The sequence below is a fragment of the Sebastes fasciatus genome, chromosome 10, assembly GCF_043250625.1.
Source record: "Sebastes fasciatus isolate fSebFas1 chromosome 10, fSebFas1.pri, whole genome shotgun sequence".
NCBI lineage: Eukaryota > Metazoa > Chordata > Actinopteri > Perciformes > Sebastidae > Sebastes > Sebastes fasciatus.
In genome coordinates this window covers 17,328,247-17,356,246 of record NC_133804.1, presented here as the reverse complement: position 1 = coordinate 17,356,246, position 28,000 = coordinate 17,328,247, and the positions used below count along the sequence as shown (strand labels likewise).

General features: G+C 40.9%; 1 protein-coding gene and 1 long non-coding RNA gene across 5 annotated transcripts in view; one reads left to right on the top strand and one right to left on the bottom strand.

Moving 5' to 3' along the window:
• macrod1 (mono-ADP ribosylhydrolase 1) overlaps positions 1 to 28,000 on the bottom strand; it is a 192,130-nt gene that overhangs the window by 72,662 nt on the left and 91,468 nt on the right. The gene's annotated exons all lie outside the window — the stretch shown is intronic.
• LOC141775352 (uncharacterized) lies at positions 2 to 27,968 on the top strand. 2 transcript variants are annotated; one of them, XR_012595590.1, is made up of 3 exons: positions 2 to 212; positions 270 to 526; positions 2,505 to 2,643. It is a non-coding gene; the product is annotated as an uncharacterized LOC141775352 (long non-coding RNA). The 2 variants fall into 2 exon arrangements; XR_012595589.1 differs by lacking the exon at positions 2,505 to 2,643 and adding an exon at positions 27,829 to 27,968 and having other exon boundaries at positions 5 to 212.

Below are 28,000 nucleotides of genomic sequence, written 5' to 3'. Positions count from 1 at the left end.
GTGGAGGAGGAGGATAGAACGATAGAACGTGGAGGATAGAACGTGCGTGCGCTGGAGCTGGAGGCGACACCTGTCACCCTGGTTACTAAACACAGTCAGTCGGTTTGTTTTAGAGGCGTCCTGAAGAGTCGCACCTTTTTTGCGCTCAGGGAGAGACACGGAGACCGGGGAGCTAAAAGACGCTGGGGAGGAAAAACGGGACTTTATCAGAGGTTAGTCTCTCTCTCTCTCTCTCTCTCTCTCTCTCACACACTCACACTAACCCACAGTAGAGTGAACCAACAGGACAGGGAGGGAGATAAACTAGTGCACATCGCGGAGCTCCGGTTGCGGGCAGACCGAGCATCCTCTCCTCCTCCTCCCGGTCCCTCCGTCACTCCGTTCGGATAGAGAGAGAGAGAGAGAGAGAGAGAGGCTGCAGCTGCCTTAACGGGACTTAACGGACCTCGCGTTCATATCTATCAAGTTGAGAGGATGATTTGACACCTTGCAGGAGAGAGAGAGGCTGGAAAAATGGATAACAGAGGTATGATCTGTGTCAGTGCATTCTGTATATAGATGAAAAAAGGGTGATGCAGGTTCATGCAGGTTATAGGCGGCTTTTATATTGCTTATACTGAAAAGGCTTTTTACTCTGCTTGTTTATATGCAGCTATACCTGCTGGACTAAAAAAAAAAAAGAGATTTATTTAAACAGCAGGGCTTCAGAGAGTTATACAGGCACAGAGAGGGAGATTAAAGTGAGAGATTATACTTTGTAAAGAGACAGTATTCCCACTTGCATGTTTTTCTCTCATCTCTCCCATCGCTCTCTTCTCTTCGCTGCATCCCTCTCATATGAGCAGCAGTGTGGTTTTCATGTGTGAATAATTGTTGTTGTGTCAGAAGGGTCTCTTCATCCATGACAATATCTGCACCCCCCCTCCTCCTCTCCATCTCCACCACCTCAACATAAGGGCCTCTATGTGCTTTGATGCTCCATGTAGTGCAGGACATCATACACACAAACTAAAATGTTGCGTCATTTTCTGCAAAAACTGCCTCTCACATGATGTAAAGTATAGGGGTGTAAAGGACATATCAATATACACATGAGTATCGTGATATTATGTCTATTCTCTAAAAACGCTGTATGGATTTTTTAATTAACCTCCTGAAAAGCCGGCAGACCCGGTGGCTTTATATTCTGTATTTCTGGCTCAGTTTTAAAGCTATAGAAAGTTACTGCGATGGTATGAAACTAGCAACCCTATTGGTACCAACCATGTCATACTTGCATGTCACGAAGGAGGCTAAATAACGCTCCAAAGTTATGCAAATTTGTTGGCGAGGAAAAACTGGCATGGCCATTTTTCAAAAGGGGTCCCTTGACCTTTGACCTCAAGATATGTGAATGAAAATGGGTACCCGCAAGTCTCCCCTTTACAGACATGCCCACGTTATGCTAATTCCACACAGTTTTGGGACAAAAACCATGTCGTTTTTTTTTGCATGCAGCACAAAAGTGTTATTTTCGCCTATTCTAAAATGGTGTATTTGAATATTCCTGCATACTGGGGTCACTGAACAGTGTTGGAATTGCATAAATGGGTAGGACTTTAAAGCTGAGACTCTTGTGGATCCAATTGTATTATTCATGTGTATTGATGTTAGCCCCCATAGTAGCAGTTTCACATAGTGGCTTTTTTAACATTTTATACTTATGGTGGTTTCTTTATACTATGACAGTTTTCCTAAAATTAAATTTGAAAAAACCCGCAATATATCACCTTGCTTACAGTGTCCCAATATATCGCAATATATTGTATCGTTACCCCTGTATCATGATACGTATTGTATTGCCAGATTCGTGCCAATACACAGCCCTAATGTAAACAAGCATACATCTGCACACACACATAAACACACACACACACACACAAGCACAGGATTAGCAGTCATACAAGACCATATTGAGACAGCAGATTAGGATGAGATTCTCCGGGCCAAAGCGGTACAGAACATGGGATTAAAGAAGAAAGGCAGAGATGGATGGATGGATGGATGGATGAACAAGGGAAAGAGCGTGAGAGGCAAAGAGACCAAAAGGGGGGCAAGAGAGAAAAAGTGAGAGAACATGAGATTAAAGTGTAATGTCCTAGAGAGGGAGAGAGAAAGCGAGAATCCAGGGCAAGTCATGCAGTTAGAGTGAACTGCACATTGGCAGAATGTGGAGGGAATAAAGAAGAGGAGAAGGCAGCAGACACTCTTTCTCTATCGCCTCCCTTTTGATCTCCTCTTATTCACCCATCCGACAGCAGGAGAGGAGCGCTGCTTATATAACTCTCCATTTGAAACACAATAAACCAAGAAGGGGTTGGGAGGAAGAAAAAAAAACACACAATAGGCATCTTGCAGATTGTTAAATTGCCAAACAAAATTAGAAAAAATAAAACCTGCAGATATCAGTATCGTCTCTGAGCCTGAATGGCAGTATTTTTTTCATTTCCTGAAATCTGTTACAGGCATCATTCATCCTAACAAGAGGCCCGAACTTGGCTGTTTAAAATCCTCTGCGGCACCTGTGTGAAGCTCAGCTGACCGAGCTTCTGTTAAGTTTTTCACAGCACATATGTTAAAAGATATGTTAGTGCCAATGCATTTAGCACAGCATGTGTCGGCTATTAACACACTTGTGGACCCTCGGTGTGTGTGATTGTTAATTGAACTCAAAAGAATAATTTCTGACGGATTAATCTCGTCTTTTAAGCAGCTTTTAGTCTTCTTGTATTAGTATTGCTGACTTAGCTGTACAAGCAAGTTGCTGATGCCAACAGGAGGCCAATATAAGACTAATAAAAGATGTCATACAATATTAAAATATGATCCAATCCAGCCTGATTTACCTTTAAAACAGCAAGTAAGGTATTAGATCTCCTTCCATAGCAATAGCTGCATTTTATAATGTTCTGTAGGACTGGACTGATTCTCTATGTAGACTTTACCATATTGAGGCTCAGTACTTAATCTGAAGCTGATGAGATTTACTGGAAAACACAAAACAATCCTTGCGTGTGTGGTGTTTGTTGTTTTGGCATCCTTCTGATTTGTTAGGGGCAGTGCTATAAGCTAAAGACACAACATTTACATATACAATTTGATAAGGTGAATGTGTTAGCATAGTGTTTCCCAAACTTTTTTTCTGGGGACCCACTTTTTACAAATGACAAACCATCGTGACCCAATTCACAACAGGTCTTATATCTATAAATCTGAGAATTTATAGCGAATTTGTCCGTAAATGAACGTTCCTAACCATTTTAACTGTCATTTCCACATCACCTCATATTATCTTGAATAGGTAAACCAGCCATTTCGAAGAGATATACGTTTGATAAATCACAATCGCATTTGTTTGTGCTATTGAAAACATATACACTTGTTAAATACTGTATAAATAAGACCAAATTAATGCATTTAGGCGGAGTTAACATATAACAATGTTATAAGTAGGCTACAATTATCAGAACAATACGAACATTCAGGCTCCCTCGTGTGGCACAAAGGTGTACTGCAGATATAAACGTTAAATAAAAGACTGGAAGACATTCAAATTTATTTGGCGACCCTAATAAAATCTCCTGCGACCCACCTATGGGTCCCGACCCAGTCTTTGGGGATGACTGCATTAGCAAACAGTCGCCTGTTACACACCCAGAAGACACGGAGCAACATTAGCATTTATTTGGTTTCTGGCAGTTTGGTGAATGTAAGTTTGATATTCGCACTATCTGACTCTGTAGTCGCAAAAAACTCTATGTTCACCAACTAGTAGTCGCTAACTCTGTCTGTCTGCTGTTTGGTGCTGAGCAGAGAGAGTACAGTGGGTTTATCAGAGCTTTTTGGGGCATAAGCCCAAAACAAAAAGCTGAAAGAGGCTAAATGTTCAGTAGACCTGATGGGGAATGCAGAGTTGTGTGATCAATTTATGTCGGTTTGTTCTTTCACATTAGATGGAGTCATTTCTTTACATTGTTAATAGGAAAATCTTGATTAATGCAGCCATCTAGAATACTGGTTCCCAACCTGGGGGTCATGACCCCCACTACGAGTCACCAAGGCTTCACAGGGGTCAAGAGGCCTTCTTGATTTTAAGGGGTGTAAGAAAACTTTTTTTTAAAATAAAATATATAGTTGGCCTATATCTCAGCATTTCAATCATTTATGTGAAGAAAACTACATGAAATTGTTATTTTTAAAGTTTGACACTGAACTGGGGATGCACCGATACGGATGCCGGATCAGATATCGGGCTGATACTGACTCAAATAGCTGGCTGAGGTATCTGTGACAATGGGACAAATCTATTCTATTCAATACTATACACATTATATACTGGAATTTTAATTCCTGTTTACGTTTTGACCATTTTGTTGCTACATCAAAAAGGTTTACACCTGAATTGTAGTTCCTCTTAATTTTTAAGAATTAACAACTCAGTAAATTTATATCTATGTATTTATTTAAGTCACTTCCACACAGTGAGGCATACAGCTTATTATTAAAACACAGTTTTCGGATCAGTACTCGGTATCGGCCAATACCCAAAGCCCAGGTATCGCTATTGGTATCGAGACTGAAAGAGTCAGATCGGTGCATGCCTACACTGAAATAAGTTTGTATGATTGTTTAAAAAATAACAGGAAAACTCATATTTACAGGAAATATTCTGCTCAAAATGCATCAAAATAGCTTGCTTTACAAAAACTTCCTGCAGTTATTGTGTTCACTATTTGTGTTACTGTTATGCATTGAATATAATAGGAAATATCCATAAATGATGTCACTTAGTCAGAGGTTGTCAGTTTACTCAATGATAGAAAAGGGGTCCTTAAAGGAAAAAGATTGGGAACTGCTGATCTAGAACATGATGAATGACTGAAAACTGTACATACTGTATACAGACAATTTCTTCCATACTGTCACATATAAAACACCAGTAGCATGACTCTAGGGGTCTTCTCCAGTAGTGAGGGCATTTTTCCCTGGTGACAGTTTGTTCAGTTTACCAGCGAGTGACTTTATGTGGTGGTGAGCAGTGTTCAAGGCCCTGGGTCAGTGCCCTGTGGCAGAACAGCAGGTGTCAAGAGGAAGAGATGGCTCTCTGTGCTCCATGTATCTAAGCAGTATGTCTGCTGTCCTCAGGCTATTTGACCTTCTTATCTAATGTGCCTACCTGAATGATTTCTGATTCTGCTCATCTACTCATTCATTATTTTACATCATCTTTATAACCTCGTACTGTAGCTTACATCTATTAATAATTAGCGCTTGGTTTACATCCATTTCAAAGGCTGTCCTCGGCTTTATTTTCATGCCTACAGTCATGACATTCAGCATTAATGTTTCACTGCAAAACGTAAATAATTCAGCAGTATGAAAGCAAGACTGGACTGTTACTGAGCATATTAATGCTTATAAACTTTGGCACGGTGTTGACATTTCCTTTTATTAATGATTCAATATTGGAATTGGTAGCCATCCAAATCAATATACGATAGTAACAAATGGAAGATGTCCTCGCCGTCCTCGGCTGACTTGTGGCCTTTTCATGTCTGTTTTATTGTAAGAAATCTCATCTCTGGTCAGTCAGATGAATTAAACCAGATCTGCTTCATTGATCTGCAGATAGGAAATTGTCTTGTTATCTTCATGCTCATGGCATACATCAAAAAACAGATGGAAAATATGCAGTATACAGAGTCCGATAAATAACTAAAATATACAAGTATATGTGAAGGTAGTCTTTGGCTTAAAAAATGTAGAACAAACTAAAAGAACAGGGGTAGGAGGAGAGCGCCTGCTATGGGTCTCAAAATATACCTGAGCATGAATGTTTCCAGGCGCCCCACCTTATTAAAGCCTGTGTGTGGGAAACACTGCAGTTGTAGCCAGATTTAGAGTTCAACCCGCCCCCGAAACAATGATTTCATAACCGTGTCCTGAACGGCTTTACAGAGACTCAGACTGAGGCAGCACCCGGGATGATTTACTGAGGATTACGGCACATTTTCTCATCCTTAACAAATACTAGTGGACCAAAGCTCATTCAGATGTAAAGAGTCAAACTGACAACAACGCCGATCTGAACTATACATTTCAGTTTAATCTTAGTTTTCAGATTCACAGTTTCTGTCGTGGCAGAAACGACATGCTTGTAGATAACACTCGCACTGTCCCAGATTATAAGAAAAAACAGATAAGAAAATGCAGCGCTATCTCTTATGCAACTGACAGAAAATCATATATCATGTAAATGTTGGGTCAGCAGGCTGAGGCACATATATGAATGAGCTTATAACATGTCATGGATTTGAGCCTTTCTCTGATCGTATCTGTTTCTCTACACTGTACAATAGAAGAAAAGTAATTGAAAATATGAGGAAGACACAATTCTGTCTGCAAAAGGACAAGCTTCACTAAATGGCAATAGGCCCCATTTACACCTGGTATTAACATGTGATCTGTATCTTTATAAATGACATTCACTATATGGGGCTTTGCATGTACACCTGACATTGATAGGCATTCTCCTTATCTTGAATCTGCAGGTATTGTGATCGGATCTTAATATGCAAATGCCTTAGGCGGGGCATATTAAGGCATGTAAAGGAAGCAATGCTACAGACAGGCGTCACTCATTTAAATCACTTTTTGCGATACTTGCTAGCTTCTGCTGCTACTACTACTGCCAGGCTTGCTTTAGCTTGTTAGACAATCCTGCTGGGTGATTTTTTCACTTTGAATGGATATAATTGATAACCTCTAAAAACCCACTGTACACTACCTGCTCAGCACCAAACAGCAAACAGACACAGTTAGCGACGAGCTAGTGAACATAGTGCAGTATTTAGCAGCTAGAGAGCCAGATATTGGTAGATACTCAATCTCTGAACCCATCGGCTATCAATCTGACCACGATAAGCCTCTGAGGTCAAGGGGTTATATTTCTGGGGTTCTGGTGTAGCCGGCGAATATCCAGGCCCCGACTTCCTTTTCCCTTTGCTGTTCATTGTTTACAGTCCGATTAGCATCTTGAGATGCGAGACTGGAGTTGGAGTTCAGAGACGACATGTACAACAGGATTGTTTCACAAGTAGCCAGTTTATAAACTAATTTTAAACCATTAAAAAGTGAAATCATCGTCAGACGATAGCCGATGGCTAATCCCAGATTGCTTTTCGGCCGATGCGTTCCTCCTCTTTTGCTCTTCACACGGACTGTTTACCTGCATTCAACCAAAGCCTGCTCGAATGTGATTGGTCAATACTACTCGGACAACAAAGGAAAACCAGAACGCTTCCGATGTCAAAAACTTGTCCCGTTGCCTACAGACTCTACATGTGAATGCAAAATCAGTTTATAGAGATTAGTAGAGGCTAATAACTAAGGCTGACCCGAATGTTTCGAAGCTTCGATCGTTGCCATGGTAATCGACCTCCAAAGCACTATTTGAATGCTTCGGGGGTTTTTTTGGGGGGGGGGGGGGGGTTTATAAATAAGTATGTAATAATAAAGTATAAATCCCAAAATAGCCCATGAGATTAGGAATAATCCCACAACATCATTCATTATTCAACATGAATTATCATTAGTTATTCTCAGACGGATATTGCTGTTTGTTGTGTGTAGAGGTGTGTGCGTGTACAGTAGTGCGGCAGAGGCGCTGAAACAGGGGAGATGGGGAAGAACATGTCAGCCTGCTGCACCACGCCGCAAAGCGAAGCTTCGAATACCTTCTAATATTTCTCACCAAAGCATCAAAGACCAAAAAATGGTATTTGGAACAGCCGTACTAGAAACAGACCTAAAAGAAGAATGAATATGAGACTTACAGTATATTTGCCAGGTGGCCGGACACACGTCTCCGTATGAATGCTAATGTTGCTGCATTTACTTTTTGCATTAAGATGCTTTTTTCCCCAATCCAGATAGGATATCCAAATGCATACTATATAGAGGTGTGAATCTTCACCTCTAATATAGTATGTTAATGCCAGGTGTAATCGGGGTAATACAGTCAGCTCAGACCCAGAAAGAAAGTCTATTGAACATACAATAAAGTTTAAGTCATTATGTATACAACAGTTTACTAACCCGTGAAGAAAAATAGAGGATAAATGAATATATAGAATTTGCTTTGAGAGTAAAATCCACTTTTCCCTTTTGCTTTTCCTCATTGTTTGAAAAGCAAAACAATCTGTAGAGTTTAAGATGAGAAGACCAACACGTATATCCAGACAACATTTCAAAATTAATCTATGTAGGTCTAGTTATTGCCTTAGTTTATGCCTTATGCAATCTATTGTAGGAGGCAGCATGGCTCTGAAACAAACTGTGCTTTTATATAATTGAGGTTATGCCATGTTTTGGCTAAGACTGTCCCGAAAAGACATAATAAATAGGAACCTGAAATAAATATATCCCAGAGTAGATGCCAGATACCGACATAGAAATAGAAAGATGCATTACACAAGGGAAGGTTTTAACAATTTAGGAGGCTCTCTGACACACACACACACAAACACAATGCTCTTGCATTAGGCTGTGTTATATCGCATTATGGCTTTGTGTGTGTGTGTGTGTGTGTGTGTGTTTGTGTGTGTGTGTGTGTGTGTGTGTGTAGGTCCATTTGTTGGAGCACAGGAATAGTGTGGGAGGTCAGAGAGAGTAGGAGTCACGCAGAGACAAGTTCAGAGATGAGCTTTTGTTTGAGCAGCAGGGATGACTTCAGAGCGCCTGAGCTGTTCCCTTACCTAGCTTTAAACCAGCTGCAGGCACCTCCACAAATACTGATTAAATAGTGCAAGTTAAAATGAGCAGAATAACCGTAAAAACAAGAAATTAGCTATGTTTAATTCCATCAAAATTGAGATTATTCTCACTTATGCAAAAAGAAACTCTCTAGAAAGAATAGACTCTTCACTGTGAATGACAGCAGCTACAGTTAGCACTAGCACCTCACACTCTGTTGTCATTAAGCTTTTATTCTGCAGGTTAATGAGAGATAATTACAAATTATCAGTCGTTATCACGGACAGCTGAGATTTCTGACAAATTGTGGTTGTTACTGTGGAGAATGTGTCACAAATAGATGTGGAAAGACAAAAAGTTGGTAGAGAGAATGAGCCCAGTGATGAAAGGAAAGCAAAGATGTGATCATCTCGGTGAGGAGTTCATTTGATGCAAAGAGTGATTTCTTTTTGATCCTTCTTGGATCAAAGGCTGGGAACGCTAATGGAGAGGGACATGTATGAAAGTATTAATGAATAAATTATGCACCTATGGCCAGGGGTGACTGATTATTTTGGGAATAAAGAGCCATTCGTGGTCTCATTTCTGAGCGTGGGTGTTTTTAATGTTGTGTTACATTTGTCTCTTTTTATTTCAGAATAATCAGACAACAAATGCTCAACCTTTCTTGCAGGCCCTCTCCAAAATGCAGAGCATCCAGATTGTCTACATTTTCAGATGTTCTATCAGTTGCACCACAGGCTGAGTGTGTTGCCTGCAGCAAAAAAAATAGTGCTGCAATGACATGTGGTGCATGTAATTCATTTGGAACTTGTGTTTTTTAAAAAAAGCTCAATTTTAGATTTTGGGACTTGCACCAACTGTGCGCCTCTGCTGGCAGTGTTTCCCTGACTTAGCCCACTGCTTAATGACACACAGTGGGTGTTCAAATATAATGTGTCTAATAGCTAATGTGTAGGATAGTGTCAAATGTCTTCTCTTTACATGTTTGTTGGTATATGTTGCAAAGCTCTTTCTTTGTTTAACACATTGACACTGGATATTTTAGGGCTTTTTCAGATCAGCTGTCTTTTTGTAGTTGTCTGTGCTTCTTGGTGAATGCATGTAGGGCTGCAACTAAAGATTATTTTCATTGTCCATTAATCCGTTGATTATTTTCTCGATTAATCAATTAGATGTTTGGTCTACAAAATGTAGAGTTATTCTGATACCGGTACCAGTATCGGAAATGTGTCCGATACTGCCCAAAATTCGGTATCTCGTATCGGCGAGTCGTCAGTCTATGCACCGAGCCGATACCATAATTTATTAACCCAGAAAAAAAATCAACTTGATTAACTGGAAATCAATTCTTCTTCTCCGCTCCAAAACAGTAGCCTTCACTGTGCTGTCGCCCTGGATGTGTCATGGCTTGGCTGCCACTAGCAACTTCTGTTTTAGTGCAGCGAAGAAGAACTGATTGCAGGTAGTTTGTCACATGACGATAGCAAACAACAGCAGTGCGGTGCTTGTGGAGAGTGTAACGTTAGTCAGAGCGAGGAAATGTCAGCCATCTGGCAATATTTCACAGTGGAAAATTAAACAAGTAAAACTGAAAAATAAAAGAAAGTTCTATTGCATTCAAAGAGTTTAACCTTTAGGCTATACAACAAAGATAGTAATCATATCACATCCATACATAGTCAGTAGTAAACAGCTGCTAAATAATAATAATAATAATAACTATAATTTTTTTGTTATCACTCTGGTATTGGATCGTTATTTGGTATCGGCCAATACCGCAAGTTCGGGTATCGGAATTGGTATCAGGAAGGAAAAAATGGTATCAGAACATCTCTAATAAAATGTCAGAAAATGGTGAAAAATGTCAATCAGTGTTTCCACAACTCAAAGATATTCAGTTTACTGTCATAGAGGAGTAAAGAAACCAGAAAATATTCACATTTAAGAATCTGGAATCAGAGAAATTTTGACTTCAATTTTTTTTTTAAATTAATGAAACCGATTAATTAAACCACAGCAAATAAATGTAATAACACAACTGTTCTTCATATCCACAACCTGCCAGAGAACCGAAACCTCTACATTTGGATCAAAACAAGTGCGTAAGTGGAACCAAATGCCAAATCATCACCAACCTGCCATGGCAACAAAGAATGAAAAACAAACACCTCCGCGCTATCCGAAATGATCAGAGAGCGATGTACACAAGCCAATTACCGCGCCGTGTTCAGAGAGCGCTACACTCTCGGCAAAGAATGTCAAAATGGTGCTCGATTGTGAGGGCGACTGGCAGGGATATGTGTTTGACCTGATGTATTGAATTCCAATAGATCTCTCAGGTATGCAGGGATCGTGCTCGACTCTGTGCTTGAATAAGCTTTGATAATTACCCTATAGCCTTTTCTGGAGTGTGCTCATTGTCTCTTTATAATGAGGAACAAAGGTAAACACCGCCAAAACACGTCGACTGACTCACTGACTGACTGACTGACTGACTGACTGACTGACTGACTGACTGACTGACTGACTGACTGACTGACTGACTGACTGACTGACTGGAAGGAGAGGCGTCAGTTTTAGTTCACTCACTTCACTCAGCAACAGCACCTTTCACACTGAAGTTTGTCTTTCTTTTCAAAAAGTTTAGCTCCTGTGGAATATTTTTTTTCTTCCCGAGATAATAATGAAATGGAGAGTGACAGGAAATAATAGAGAGAGTGAGAGAGAGAGAGGGAGATGAAGTGTTGGAGGGTGAGAGGTAACAAAGCCTGTCAGCAAGATTCAAACCTTCAGTACCGTGCCTTAGCCTGCCACCAGGAGGCCACACGTACTTCACATCTTATTGGATTTAAAATGACTTGTTTCTTCTGTCATCACGAGCACGCACACACACGCACACACACGCACACACACACATGCACACACAAAGGACTCCAGGGATTCTGCTCCAAAGGCATAAGTGCCAAGTTCAACCTAGCGAGAGTTATTGTGACCTATCTAAGAGTGCCTTCTGGTGGACTGTTTTGTGTGTGTGTGTGTGTGTGTGTGTGTGTGTGTGTGTGTGTGTGTGTGTGGGTGGGTGGGTATTAGTGTGTGTGAGGGTGTCCGGCCTGTAAATTGCCTGTCGGAAGATACTTCCTATGCGTATACCTCATTCTGAGCGAGACACAGAGTGAGAGAAAGAGATGGAGAGAGAGAGAGTGTGTAAACGCTCTGAGTTGGAAAAACCCTCAATCATATTTAATGGGATTATTTATCCACATACTGTCATGAGACGATGTGTATGCATGCCGGGCCCTGTGTGGAAATAGCATCTCCTGGCACATAATATTGCAGGCAGATGGGTGTGCAGGTTTTTTTTGGGCAGATACATTTTATGTATTCCTCCTGCACTGATAGAGAGCAGCCCGTTATAATATTAAAGCTGTTTATGTTTCATTTAGACATTAGCCAGTAGAGGTGGGAAAAAAAATCGATTCACCTATTTATCGTGATTTCTTTTTTTTTACGATTTTGAAATTGATTTTTTTTAATGCCAGAATCGCTATATTTGCTTCATTTGAGTCTATGTGGAGGTAGAAGGAAGTTACCGCTTTTATTGTTGTAGTCTGAGTAACGTGACGATGTCATATCCGTTCTGTATCCGTCACCCAAAATAAACTTCAGCCAGCCACAACGAGTAAGTACAAAACAGTGGAGGGTTCGTGTGGATATGAACTGAACCCTCACATGTTAAATCCAAAGTGGTAAACACTACACATACAGTAAAGTATGGAAACACTTTGGGTTTCACACATTACCAGGAAAAGCAGAGCTAGACATCATGGCTAAAGCTGCATGTTAACTCTGTCATGGACAGGAAACATTATTGTATTGCGATAACGTGCGGTCAAGCCAGCCATCACTTGCATCTCCGTGGTCAAATCGTCCGACGCTACAACTGTAGAGCACCCATATACTGACATTTATGGTAAATACAGTCAAACGGCACCGATGGAGCTGACCATGACTGTATAAAGAGCACGGAGCTAACGGGGAAAGCTAGTAACGGCGAAGTTAGCGGAGGTATACACGTGTGACTAGGTTCGGTTTTCAAAATAAGGTGTTAACAAAGGGAACTGTATATACAAAATACATATATGGAAATAAGATCAATTGGATTATATTTACCAGAAGTATAAAAAAGTACATGTCCCTTATAAATTAAAAAGAAAATACCACTAATTTGTGAGGGAAATGTTTTTATTCTTTGGGTTGCTGGAAAAAAATAATAAATAATGCCTGACAATGACCAACATATTTTGACTTCAGACATCTCTGACTACATACATGCTGAAAATCAAACATTTTAACTCTATTAATTTAGATATTTTACAAATTGAAAATCCGTAGAAGTGTATGATTCAACCTTCTCCCATGGTGTAGTGTTAAAAAAGTTAACAAATATTGCAATGAATCATAATATCGAATCGCAATACTTAAAAATCACAATACATATCGAATCAGCATCCAAGTGTCGTGATTGTATCGAATCTGGAGATAGGTGTTCATGCTCCACGGATGTGATGGAGGCTACTGAATATGTTTTTATAAATATCACAGATGGCTAAGCAGAGAAATGGTTCCAGCATGGTGTGGGAGGAATTTACTCCAGCTTCAGGGGTGTCAGTCTGTAAAACCTGCAATGAAACCTGCCTCACCCTGCCTTAAGGAGCTGCCAACCCACCTAAAAGCTTTCATCTGTGAGGGTCCCACTGGCTTTTCTGTGTCCCATGGTCCAATTACCGTTGCAGAAGGCTTTTCAGCCCTTGCCAAGATTAACACGCTGGGACAAAATCATTTCAAATCTGAGTTTCTCTTTGTCATTAAAATGAAAAGATACGGATGTTTTGCTCAGTCGGAAAAATATGAATGCTCGTCATTAAACCTGCATATTTGTCTGACTCTCTTATCTAACTTATTGGAGTTGAAGCGAGTGGGTGATGTAGCCGGACTCACAGCGCTGTGAATGTGTTGTCAGCACCCAAGGCCTCAGCCCTCAGAGAGCCCCTAGAGAGATAATACAGTTTATTTACCGCTTATGCATAAAAATCTCGGTGCTGTCTCTGTAGCCCACAGTGTGAGGTCTGACTGTTTTAATTATTAGCTGCTGTGTTTAAAATGAAGCCGCCAGCATTTTCATTATTCACACCATATTTATGCAAAACACCTTCACACTGGGTGTCATGTGTGTGTGTGTATGTGTGTTTCTGGGGGTGTGTGTGTGTCCATCCATGTCTGCCTCTTCCACCCCCGTTTTTATTCTTTTCTCATGACTACCTCATCCTCTCTTTTCACCTCCTCTCCTCCACTTTTTAGTCCGTCCCTATCTCACCACCTCCTCCTCCTCCTCCTCTGCTCTTTTCCTCTCTCTAGAAGCGCTCGCTCTCAAAGTCTCGTTTGCTCCCTCCTCTGCTGTTCGTTCCCTCTTTGGAAACTGGCTTCCTCCAGGGCAAAAACTCTACAGCTCACTTTGTCTCCCTGTCCGCCTCCATCTATGCTCCCCTCCTTCCATCTTTCTTCTTTATCCTCTCTCTTTCACTCCTTTTCAGTCCCTTTTTCATCTTCTCTCTCCCTCTGACAATAGGTCTCAGGACCCATCTATTGAAAATTCCCATTTGCACTGCTTGCCTCTCAGTGGCTTGCTCTCATCTTACCACCGTTGGAGTTTTGTCCTGGCTTTACTATTACGGAAGAAGTAGAGGAGGAGATGTGGAGGGAGGGAAAGAAAGAAAGTAAAGCAAGGAACATTGCCACCTCGCACAAACACAGACAGATAGAGATACAAGGAAACTATTTAATGTAAAAAGTTCATCTTTGATTCCCTCCAGTACACCAGAACTGAACTGAAATACTGAAAACATACATGTTAAAGGTAGGGTAACACTGATAGTGATAGAAAATGTCCTTGATAAGTAAATCAGAAACTTTGACATACAGTTAAACGTACTAATAACCTAATCCAATCACAGACTCAACTTTTGACGTATCAAAAGTCGGATAGTTAGACAGAAGAGGCGAAGCTTTTTCCAAGTCGGCACATAAAGCGACAGTAACAGTCACAACAACCTTAAATGTAAAGAACTGTTGTGGATAAATTGGGTAACAAGACGTTGGTTTGACGATACTTTGGCTACTGAAAGTGAATGAGACAGTCCCATATTGGACTACGCTACATCACTTAAAGTCTGACACAAAACGCACGCTTACTGTTGGTAGTGCAGTGGTTAGCGCTGTGGCAACGTCCGGTTTGTCTGATTGTATAGAAGTCAATGAGAAAATGACTTTACTTCTCACCTGATTTATTACCTCAGTAAACATTGTAAACATGAGTTTGAAGTCTTCTTCAATACAGCATGATGTTCATTTAATAATAATAATAATAATAATAATAGCTTGGATTTATATAGCGCCTTTCATGAAACCCAAGGACGCTTAACAAAGACATAAATAAACACAACAACTGTAACAGTAGCTAGAGGCCATAGGCCTTGGTGAAGAGGTGGGTTTTGAGGAGTCTTTTGAAGGTGTCCAGAGATGGTGCGTTGCGGAGCTCTATGGGGAGAGAGTTCCAAAGTGTGGGGGCTGTCACACTGAAGGCTCTGTCCCCAAAAGTTCGCATTCTTGTGTGAGGGATGGAGAGCTGACCCGTGCCTGAGGATCTAAGGTTCCGGGGCTGTGTGTAAGGGTGGAGGAGGTCAGATAAATACTGAGGAGCCAGGGCATTGAGGGATTTGTAGGTGAGGAGGAGGATTTTGTAGGTGATGCGGGACTTGACCTTAGACTTTAGTAAATTATGGTCCCATTTAGAGTCAAATAGATCATAAAGCAGGGGATGCTTTAGGGCGTGGCTACCTTGTTATTGACAGGTCGCTACCGCGGCGTTGTCCGGTCTGGCTGTTGTCCGTGTTTTCGTCTTACAACTTTAACTCTTTCACAGTGTGTTTTCAGTTCATGAAAGTTCATTATAACCTTTATTCGTTGCCTAAAAATGTCTTATTCAGCATTCGGTTGTACTTAGCTCCACCCTCTCGTGTCACTTCTGGTTGCAAAAGACCAACATGGCGATGGCCAAAAGCCAAGATGGCGCGCCCAAAACGCCAAACTCAAGACTTCAAAACGGCAGTCCACAAACCAATGGGTGACGTCACGGTGACTAAAGTCTATGATCACATCTATGACCAATAGTGCATTCACTCTCATCATAAATTAGATTAGAATTAGATGACGAGAGAAAATTAGGGATTTTAACTGATGAACGTATTTTGACTGACAGCGTTGAATATTTTGTTTCTTTCTGTATAATTTATGTATAAATATTACTGTATAAATATTAGGGGTGTAAGGATACATCGATCTGGATCGATATATTATAGTGATCAGCGATCCAATATCATCGATGTATAGTGAAAACATTAATACATATAGTCATTTTTAAGATACGCCTTTATTTTGAAATTAACATTACAGGTCTTTGTCACCATTTCCCTCCAAGTGTTCCCTCCTTCCCAGTGATAAAATTGTCAAATTATATTTTAGTTGTTTTTTGTGAGTTGATATAAATGTAACTGATTGTGTTAAATGGACATATGGTATCTTCTAATATCAAAATGAAAATCGTATCATGGCAGACTTTGTGATATCAGCAAATATCGTATCGTTGTCCAAAAAATCAATATATGATCGTATTGGGACGAAACTTGTGATTTACATCCCTAATAAATATTAACATAAACCAATATGAAAAGAAAAATTACATAAATAACATAATAAAGAAAATGCCATTTTGCCCAGCTCTTGTAAAAACGTAATAATGAGAGAGAGAGTAATAAGAAGTTAAAAAAGAGAAACCAGAGAGAATCTGTGATTGACAAAGACAGAAAAAAATAACCACAGACGCCAAAGAAAGAAGAAACAAAAAGACAACTAGAAGAAGGGCCAGAAAATAGAGGAAGAGACCAAAAAACGGTGGCAGAAAAACACAGAATCTAAATGGAAAAGAAAGAATAGCAAACAGGAAGAGAAGGTGTTGAAGGAGGATGATAAAAAAAAAACATGCAAAAACCTCCAAATATCGTTGAATGCCACATAACACCTTCCAGCAGCCAGAAGTAGTCGACCTACTGTATAAGCAAATTCAGAGATAATTGACCTCAACACTATTCTGAGTGAGAGGAGAGAGATGGAGGGAAGCAGCGAGAGAGGCAGGAGCAGAGACTGTAACGTGGTGTGAACTGCCACAGAGAGTAAGTGGGAGGTAGTGTTGTCACAGTGCATAATGGTGTTGCTATCATTATCACTGGCTAGAAGAACAAAGAACATCGAGCTGGTGTGTGTTTGTGTGTGTGTTGGTGAGAAGGAGGGAAAGTTCACGGGTCAAAAGAGCAACAAAGTGTGTGTGAGAGCAGGTAAGAGAGGTTGTGAGGGTGTTCATTTCTGCAAGTGTGGAAAAGATGCGAAGAACTTTGTTAGAGGTTTCCATTTTAAGGGAACAGCTGCTGACGGAGGCTGTTGGTGCACAAAGCAGCCAGGCACGGATCTGCCTCATGAAGCTGATAATACCAAAATGTTACTGACTGTGTTAAACACGTTTGTCTTGACATTTATCTGCACCGTGGCATTTTGTTTTCCCTCTCCATGTGTGCAACAACAACAATTTGCTGTAATTTTTTAGAGCACTGCCTCTCCTGCAGTCGTACTTTAAGGGATTTCAGTGCTTAGCTTTAAATGGCAAAATAAAGGAACGGCATTTCACTGTGGATTACATTTTACAGCTATAGTAAAACCTCTCAAAAAGCACAGTTTTGTCACATCAAATATGGGATAAAAGTGATAGGAACACTAGTACATCACTGCCACTTATAAGCTACTGTACCGCTGTGTTAAAGGAGTGCTCTTACATCTCTCTAAATATATTTGTTCCATTTGTGAGAGACAGAGTCAGGGGCGGACTAATGCTCATCTTACTAGAAGGCTGTTGTAAGGCTTGTTGTGCATGATTTTTTTTTTGGGTGATATTATTTTCTGCTCCAAATCTGAATGATGCACTAAGCAGTTCCAGTTGAGGCAGCGCAGGCGCTTGTGTCTAAAATGACTAAGAAAGTGCACTGAACCACCATAGGAACAAGAGCTAGATGTCATTAAAACTGTATGACATACATCAGTGTCCAAAATGACTAAAACAAAGAATTGAGCCACAGTTTTTTCATTACAATAAACGATGGTTTGTTTACACCAGAACCATCTGAGAAGCCAAAACTATCGGTCAATCATACTCTTCTCCGCCAGTCGGTAGATGAGCGAAAACATCTTCTCCATCGAGAAAAACCTTCAGCGCCGCTTTTCGCTCTTCTTTCAATGAAGAAATACTCTCCAGTTCCGATAGAACTGATGCTATTGCAACATCTACGCTAACACTGCATCACTTGAAACCTGACAAGATGGATTTTCGCATGATCCCGTGATCCCGTGCAAGGTTAACATCATCCTGCTGCTGTAAATACTCACTAGTGCACCAAATGTGTATTAATGCACGTCTGAAAATAGTCCCCAACAAATGCAGTATTTACTCCTGTTTGAGTGACGTTTGCTAAAAACTACAACGCTCAGCTCTTTTAAGGAAATTACTGAGCCTTTTTAAAAAAAAACTATTTATATCTTCAGTCAGGTTGTTTTCATACACCGTTTGTAGCTATACCTACGAAAAGTAATGCAATGTAGTTTGTATATATCCCAAGAAATAAATTTGTACATAATTCATCTAATTGTGAACCAGGAACTATGAAGAGCGACAAAATGGCGCGTAGGGAGGAGGTCGGTGTGGCTAGGCGGGTCAAAAAACACCAGACTTTCACCCAGGAGACTGATTTTCATACCCGGTGTGAAACCAGAAGTCGATGTTGATTTATTTGTCACGTTAACGTTAAGTTACGCCACTTTCTGAGTTATTTTAACCCAAATCACGATCTTTTGTTGCCTAAACCTAACCAAGTTGTTTCCTGTGAAGACAGAAGTTTATTTTGAAAAGACTGTATGCATGTAACGAGCGGAAATTGACACGTGTTGCTGGACATTCATAGGAAAACCCATGAACAATTTGTAACAAGTTAGGGATAATGTACAGCGAGCCGGTCATTGTTGTGAAATAAACCCCTTCAGGGCGATGCCAGCAGAATGCTCTTGCATCACCCTGAAGGGGTTTATTTCACAACAATGACCCGCTAGCTGTACATTATCCCTCTTATTACACAGCTACTTACTTAAGAAATCAATAATTTGACACAAAAACGGTCCTCCAGAGTCCGACATCAGAACAGCGCCCATAGCAACGGTCTATCATACAGTACATAGCAACAGTCTGCTATAAAGAAATAACAAACCGTAGAACGCTGTGATTGACCAATCAGAATCGAGTATTCAACAAAGCCGTGTAATATCTTTTCATAATGAACCGTTGCATGAGGATACGTTGCTTCAGTAGAAACAAATGGGATGAGAGCCACAGACAGAATAGAAAGGTCATAAAGTATTGAGAGATGGAGCAACACATTGTTGGTTTTTGTTCTTTTCTTTGGAATTTGTGGATATAGAAGAACACCACCAGCCTTTGTCCCTTTTATTGGGCCGTTTGCCCAATGTTACTAATTGATGAGGAGTCCGAGTAGAAGTTAGCGGGCAGAAATAAAGCCAACACACACCGGGGGGGTGTTACAGCCGAGTGCCTCCCTTCAGATCTTTGCTGATTATCCCCGTCTGTCGCTTCCCTCATCTCTCTCCTTCTCTGCCCCTCCCTCTCATGCTAAATGGAAGCTGTGTGTTGCTGCGTTAGAAAGCTAGTCACATCCCTCTCACTCTTCTTTTTAGCCCCCCTTCCCCGTCTCTCCCTCTCTCTTTTTCATTTCCTACCTCTACCTTTCTCTCTGTCTATCCTTGACACTCTCTCTCTCGGTCTTTTTCCCTCTCCCACTCTACTCCCTCCAGCCTTCGCTCCGTCCACGCCGACACCCTCGACTAAGTCTGCCGGAGTCACGGCCTTCAGAGCCTGACAAGAATTCACTGCCTGCGTCTGTGTGTGTGTGTGTGTGTGTGTGTGTGTGTGTGTGTGTGTGTGTGTGTGTCTTCAAGCATAGATGAAATATGAGCTGTTAAATATGAATGCGGGGTTATGTTCCGATGCCGTGTAGTCACGTCACTCATGCATGGAGGAGTAGTAAAAAGAATTGCACATAAACACACATGTGGCGATCAGTGTGTATGACAAGTAACTGCAGAGCTCCTGTGGTATTATTCTGCATCACATTTGCTATCCATTTGTCTGTGATACTTGGCACACACAGTCACTCACACACACACAAACACACGCACAGAGGCAGGCCCTGGATTCAGGCTTCACTGACTTTAAACCTTGCTCAGGCTGACAGTAATTTCTGCCTCCAAATTACATTCCAATGGCTTCATAAATCTGCTGCCTCCTCCTCCGCCTCTTTCTCTTTCCCCCCTGTCTTCCTGCCTCTGCTTCTCTATCTCCCCCTCTTCTCTGTCGTCCCCCCTTCTCCTTCCTCTCTCCCTTTTACTCCGGCGTCACTTCATTTTTCCTGTAAACCACCAACCTCCTCCTTCCTTCTATTTCGCCATCTCCCTTCCTCTCTCCTTCGCCTTCCCCCCTATCACTTGTTTTCTCGTTTCCCCCCTACACTCCTTCTCTCTGCCGCTCGCTCAGTAAATGAGAAACAGGGAGGCAGAGATGGGGAAGTTACGTGTGCGGGGTAGTTAAACAGTCACACACACACATAAATCCATACAGATACATACACCGTAAACACACACACTCACTGATGTGCTCACAAACACAAAGAAACGTGTAAATACACGCATGCATGAGCGCAGTCAAACATCATAAACAGCACATTACGCTTTGATTGAAAGACAAGCAATTGCCTTCAAAATTGACTTGCGGGCGTTTGTGCGCACACACATTTGCGTGCACACACGTGTGGCACACACACGGTTGTTTTAATGAGAGTGTTCATTTTACAGATCGTGCCTTGAGGTGAAATAATTGCCAATGTTGGGCCCTGATGGCTGGTCCAAGTGTTCTCAGGCCAGTTGTCTTTATGGGCCACGGCGGGCCACGAACACACCCCTCATCTCCCTCACTGCCGCTTTAACTGCTGCTCTGCTGCAGCCGACACACACACGCGCGATGAAGACATGGGCATAATATGCATAAGCACACAATGTAGACACCGACTTGCGCATTAACACTAAACACACGCGTAGACACGCGGCGAGGCAGAGGCCAGCGGAGAACAATAGGGCCGTCTGACAATGGGGCTCAGAGGAATTCTCTCCTCCATATTAATATTCAGCAGAGTGGATGTAGAGAGTGTGTGTCAGCAGGGACGCATGCTCATCAACCTCGCTAACACCGGGGTTAGGCAGCCACATGATTACAAAGTACTCAGACTTTGGTCCCCAGCTCCATAACTATTAATCCCTAGCTCCTACTCCCCTCACTTCCTATCTCCTCGCTCCCTACAGTGCACCGAGCGAGCGCGCTGCCAAGTATCACAGCTGTCACTTTTCTCTGCTTTCCATTTTACGAATTATTCTGAACAGCCTGATAGAGCAAAGGGTGGATGGAAATGGAGATTTAATATTGTCAATTTCCCGCTGCCGCCCACTACATTGTTTCAAATTTGTGAAAGTGCAGATAGAAGGTCATCTGGAGGAGAATTTGCAAAAACAAAAGATTTCATTTTTTTACGAAAACTGCCAAGACACCAAAGTATGCACTATTTGTTTTCTTTAACCCACAATAGACCCGTTTTTGTCTTTTTTAAGGGGGTTCAGGGGGTCTTTAGCGGGAGATAGCAGGTCAACAGTAGATGTCACATAGAAGTGGTCTAAAAAATATATTTTTTAAAGTGTATAAGGGCATAAGTTGTTACAGCAATTTTTTAAAAACTGAACCTCCCACAGCCTCTGAAAGACAGTCAAATCGGTCGGATCGGGCCTCAGAGGGTTAACCAGTGGCGTTGTAGTCGTAGACTCATTCCCATCATTTGCTCTTGTAGCACCTTTCAATTAATTTCAATTTATTTTTATAAAGCGTCAAATCATGACAGAAGTTATCTCAAGACATTTTTCCTATAGAGCAGGTCTAGACAGAGACCAATCAAGAGAACACCCATGAGCAAGCACTCGGTGCGACATTGGCAAGAAAAAACTCATGTCAAAGCAAAAACATGCAAATAAACACACTAGGGGTGTAAGAAAATATCGATACACATGAGTATCGCGTTATTATGTTTTGCGATACTGTATCGATACTCCAAAGCGCTGTATCGATTTTTAAATAACCTCTTAAAAATCAGACGGCATGTCCTCTATTTCGTCTTTGGAGGTTGTAGCGGGCTCAGTTTTAAAGCTGGAGTGAAGGCACTGGTAAACTAGAAACCCTAAGGAATCCGTTGGTACCAGCCATATCATGCTTGCATGTCAGGAAGGAGGCTAAATAGTTGCGCTGGCATGGCCATTTTCAAAGGGGTCCCTTGACCTCTGACCTCAAGATATGTGAATGAAAATGAGTTCAATGGGTACCCATGAATCTCCCTTTTACAGACGTGCCCACTTTATGATAATCACATGCAGTCTGGGGCAAAAACAATGCAGTTTATTTGCATGCAGTACAAATGTGTTATTTTCACCTATTCTAAAATGGTGTATTTGAATATTTCTGCATACCCTAAACAGTCTTAGAATTGCATAAATTAGGTACGACTGGAAAGCTGAGACTATTGTAGACCCAACTGTATTCATGTGTAATGATGTTAGTCCCATTTCACATACGGTGGTGTGTCTTTTATACTATGATAGTTTTCCTTGTCTTGCCTATGTATCGCAATGTATTGAATCGTTACCCCTGTATCTTGATACGTATCGTATTGCCAGATTCTTGCCGATACACAGCCCTGAAACACACCTGTAGTACCAGACTCTCCTCTGTAAATTGTACAAGGTGACCTCTAACAACGCGCATATACAGTAAATGCTCTGGCCATATTTCTGTACATATGTTACCTCCATCTGCAAATCTGTAAGAACATGAATCGCTTGCAGCACATATTTACACATCTGTACACTCTTCTGTAGCAGATGTGTTGCATAAAAAGTGTCCAACACCATGCCGGGACTAGTGGAGCCTTCAGTAGCCCTGAGCTCAGATGCATCATCTTTATATGTTTATTCTAATATATTTCTCTACATTTCTTCTCAGTTTATTCAGCTGTGTTATCACCAGCTATCTCTACTGTCCCACAAAGCAAAGAAAAAGATGCTAATGTCTGATCGTTAGAGCACAAAGCAAAGAGGAAAACAAAACAGCGAGAGCATTTGGACTGCACAGAAGCCACAGTGAAAGTCACATACTGCAGCGTGCCTGTAGGCTACACAGTTGTCATTGAGCAGTGATTTCTGTCCCCCCGAGGAATGAGACGCTCTCTGTGCTCTCTGTTATGCAGAGAAAAACAAGTACAACAGAAAAGACGCACAGTAACTGAAGAGTCAGTCAGGAATGTTTTTGACCTCAGCACTAAATGGGTCACCTGCCCAGAGAGTGCTCTCTTTATTACTGCTTCTGCTCCTCTAGTGCTGGGAGAGTTATGACAAAGTAGAAAGTAATAAGAAGAAATAATATGCATGAATTGTTTTGTTGGCGGGGAAAAAAATCAGTTGTACCTATTCAAAGGAAAATTATATATTCTACACTTCATTACTAAACAACTCTAGCATGACCGAAGTATTTGCTCCTTTTATGCAAACCCTTACTGGTTTACATCGTTGTAGATCATTTGCCAGCATTTCTAAATCCAATCACATTTTCTTAATTTACTTCTGTTACCAGAGAACAGTTACTCATTTGACTGTGGTTTTACTCTGTAAGGATACAGGACATTAATAAAGGAAATTTAAAACATACAAAAAAAAGACAAATGGACTGTGACCTGAACAACTGCTGGCTAACACCTGAGATTTAATTCTGGACAAATAGTGTACATCAATACTTGTCAGTTTTTTCAATCTTATTTTATCGATTAATCAAATGAAAAACGAGAAGGGCACTCAGACCTCCGCCAAGGCCATGCCCTAGTCAGAATGTTAACGAAGGTGAAACATAATTTGTGTATCCGCCCCATGATTCGGATCAGCTCCAAATTTGAATGGGTTCTTCGTTGGCCCACGTTACACCCTTCCACCAAGTATCATGAAAATCAGGCCAGTAGTTTTTCCATAATCTTGCTGACAAACAGAAAAACAAATTAACCAAACTACCAACTAAAAGCAGCAGGGGGTAGAAATGAAGCAAATATGATTAAAAAACGGTCCTGACAGTAGTGCATGAGACAGATAATCTGAAAAAAAATCATGTACCTCTGTGTCCTCCGGTGCTCCTAATGGCATCTGCAAGATTTCACAGACCGGAGGAAAACAACCAATCAGAGCCGAGCATGAGCCTTGCCGTCTCTGAGCGGCTGTCAATCACTCACTAACTCCGATCAAACTGTCAAACTAGGCAGCGCTGATCAAATATGGACCAATATTCTGTTACTGTAATGCCTATTTCTTATCTCAAATGTTTCCAGAAATATCTTGTAGTGTACTGTTTAGCTGTAAAATGAGAATGTTTGTGACCCAGCAGTTGAGATCAGTTGAGGAAATACCAAGCACCGCCCACCAGCCAGAGCACAGCCAATAAGAACGCTCTCCCTCTGAAATTACCTGTGATTGGCCAAAGTCTCCCATCATGGGCTAAATTTTTTAAAGCCTGAAAACAGAGCTATGAGGAGGTGCAGAAGTCTAGTTTTCTCTCATAACACTTGAATTAAAATATGCTGAAGGGCTATTATGGAATTTTTGCCCAATGATGCCAAAAACATTCTGCCTACTGAAGGTTTAACTTCCTTGGTGTAGGTAAAAAAAAGAAGAAAAATGTCAATCACAGTTTCCTAAAGTTTAAATTTAAATTGCTTGTTTTGTCCGACCAAGGGTCCAAAAGACAAAGACATTCAATTTGTGATCACAGAAGACCAAGAAAAGTATCAAATATTAACATTTTAGAAGCTGCAACTAGTTTAAAAAATAAAATAAAATAAAATCATTAAATAACTAGAAGGGCACTCAGAGAGCACAGACCGGCACCAAGGCCTTTTCTATGTATAATGTGTGTATCAGCCCTGTGATTCAGATCCGCTCCAAAATGTAATGGGTTCTTCGTTGGCCAATGCTACAGCCTTCCACCAAATTTCATGAAAATCGGGTCAGTAGTTTTTCTGTAATCCTGCTGACACACAGACAAACAAACCGAACCGTAAACAGAACCTCGTTGGCGGAAGTAATTATCAAAGTTGTTGTCAATAAATTCAACAAACAATTTAATATTATTATTATTATTATTATTATTAATAATAATAATAATAATAATAATAATAATAATAATAATAAATAAAAGTTACTTTACTAATCGATTTATGGACTAAAAGTTTCAGCTCTTGTGTATTCTCATATTTTGTATTTATTCTAAAACTACCATAACAAACTCTCACAACGTCTTTGTATAGCCTGATACTAGAGACCTAATTTAACTTCCTATCACACAGTTGTTGACCTCACATTGACGTAGCTTTACCTGCTGAATTAGAAGTCAAGAGTTCTGTCAATGCTGTCTGAATTTCAATGTCATCAATGGTGCTGCTAGGACACTCGACTGTGTCAGAGTTTAGAGATTCTAATGAGCATGCATTTAAAAAACTGCACCTATTAACATCAAAAGCCTGGAATTTATATAAAAGAGGAGATCTCAAACTCGAAGAGCACTCAAAGGTCTTTGAACGACAGTATCCATTCTTTAAGAGGTTTTGTGTAACCTCTTGGAGGTTAAGAATATTCAGATGTTGGATAAATGTTGGCAAATGAAAAGGGAGATATTTCCTCTGAAAAGTGGTGCCGTAACTTCAATTATGTACTGAAGTTATGACAAACTATAGTCAGTAACTTTCTGAACCTTCCTCAAACATCTTTTTCAGATACTCCCCTCTACTACTAGCTTTCCTCTCCTAACTCCCCGCTCTAATACACACTCCCTAATGCTCCCTATTTCCTCTGTCTCCTCTTCCCCATCACACTCCCCCCTAGCTAGGCTTCTGAAAATCCATCACAAAAACTTTTAAGGACAGCCTCGACATTATACAGATAGAGCTTCACATATTGATGTCTAATGGGCGATGGCAGCGAGCTGTGGAAATGCTGCTGATGTTCAATATTCACATCTTGTCCGATGCGGGCAGACGTTTTGCCTGCGGAGGGCTGAGATTAGTGCAGAGTCTAAGGGTAGTTTTGGACCAGACATTGCAACCAATTAAGGCTACTTGTTTTAAAACGACAGCGGCCGTCATTAAAGGTGACATCTGCTTTTAATCCATGACTGATGACATCCAATTAAAAGTCTTCATTTGAATTATGATTTGACTTCGAAGCCGCTTAAAAGCATCGCCCTCCAAAATACTAACATGAGAGGATTTTCAAGTATCAATCAATGATTTACAAAGGAATGGAATAAAAAGGGGTATAGCAATTTATAATGTGCATACAGCAGCAAACATAAAGCCCTGTATACATCTACACTGCCCTTGAAACAGACCATTATCTCATTTCTCCTTAAATGCCAATCACAAAGTCGATGCATTTTGCAAACAACGTCTATTTAGCATTCTCTCCCGTCTCGAGCTGTTTTCATTACGCATGTTAGCCGCACTCTGCACATATAAATCAGTTTACTATGCCACAAACTGGATATCAGTCGGGGAGCTGTTTTATAAAAAGGACAATTTATCTCACCGCACACTGCCCAACTTCATCCCACTAAACTGCACACCCAATTAAACACATTTTCCATTTGTGGAACCGGTTTAAACACCACACCTAAAATAGAAACGCACACAGAGTCACCCAGAGTTTAGGGTGTAGGGTGTACAATTTATGGATGATTTTAAATACCCTTCAAGGATACACACACACACACACACACAGCGACACGAGGCTGTTGACCAACTTCTTCTCAGCGGCAGCATGTGTCCTTTGAAAATGAAAATGAGGACGGCTTTATTTGTCTCTATTTGTGTTTAAGCAAACTGCATGATAATTTCCCAGTTGGCTATGTAGTCTACTTACTCTGGGATGAAGTGAACAGGCGAATGTGAGCAGCGGAGCAGTTAATGGCCTTGATGAATCTGTCTCTGTACGCTCAGTATGCCTGATGAAAACCTTATATTTCTAAAGCCGGTGTTCACTGGGGGGTTTGATTCGGCACACAAGATACAGGCACTTAACGCGTGGTGGTTAATGAAAGCTCAAAAGCTTTGTTTGAAGACAAAAAAAAACACAGATATAAAACACGGAGTTACCTTAATGGGAGGTTTGTGTCCGTTGGGAGCTTAGTGTTGCGCATATGCGGTGTTGACCTTCAGGAAGTATTTTCACGAGGTACTTAATTTTAAAAGGTATAACCGTTCTGATGGGGATAATTATTTAGCCCGTACCTTTTAGTACTCCATACTGTGCCAATGTTGAAATCCAAAAGTACATCTTGGCGTCACTTAAAGACAGCTGGTAAGACAGGAAAGCATTTCATTTATGCAGCCCCGTAAAAGCACCTTTTTATTTATTTTAGCAATAAACACGTGAAAAGACGCGCAAGCTGCTGAGACAATATTTGAATATTTTTTCCAATAAAGTTGAAGTATACAAGTTACATGGCAGATATGTGAGATTACTGAAGTATTCAGGCAATATTAGTACTATATTTCTTGTCTTTAAACCCCTAAAATGTGGGCTCACTCCTTTGTGTGTGGTTTAAGAAGGATTTTGTTGCTCTAATTCACTGCTCATCTCCGAATGAAAACTCTAACACCGTACTTGTCTGCTGTCTCCTCTCAGGGCGGTGCTCACCGACACTCAACCAGCTCTCCTGCTGAAGCAAACACCAGCGACGTCTACCTTGAGGATACTAGACGGCGGTGCATTTCTGCTAACCTGTGGGGGAACTTTTCACACCGAGCAACGTGACCGGCCATCACAGGGCCGCTCAGAGCGGACTACATACAGCACA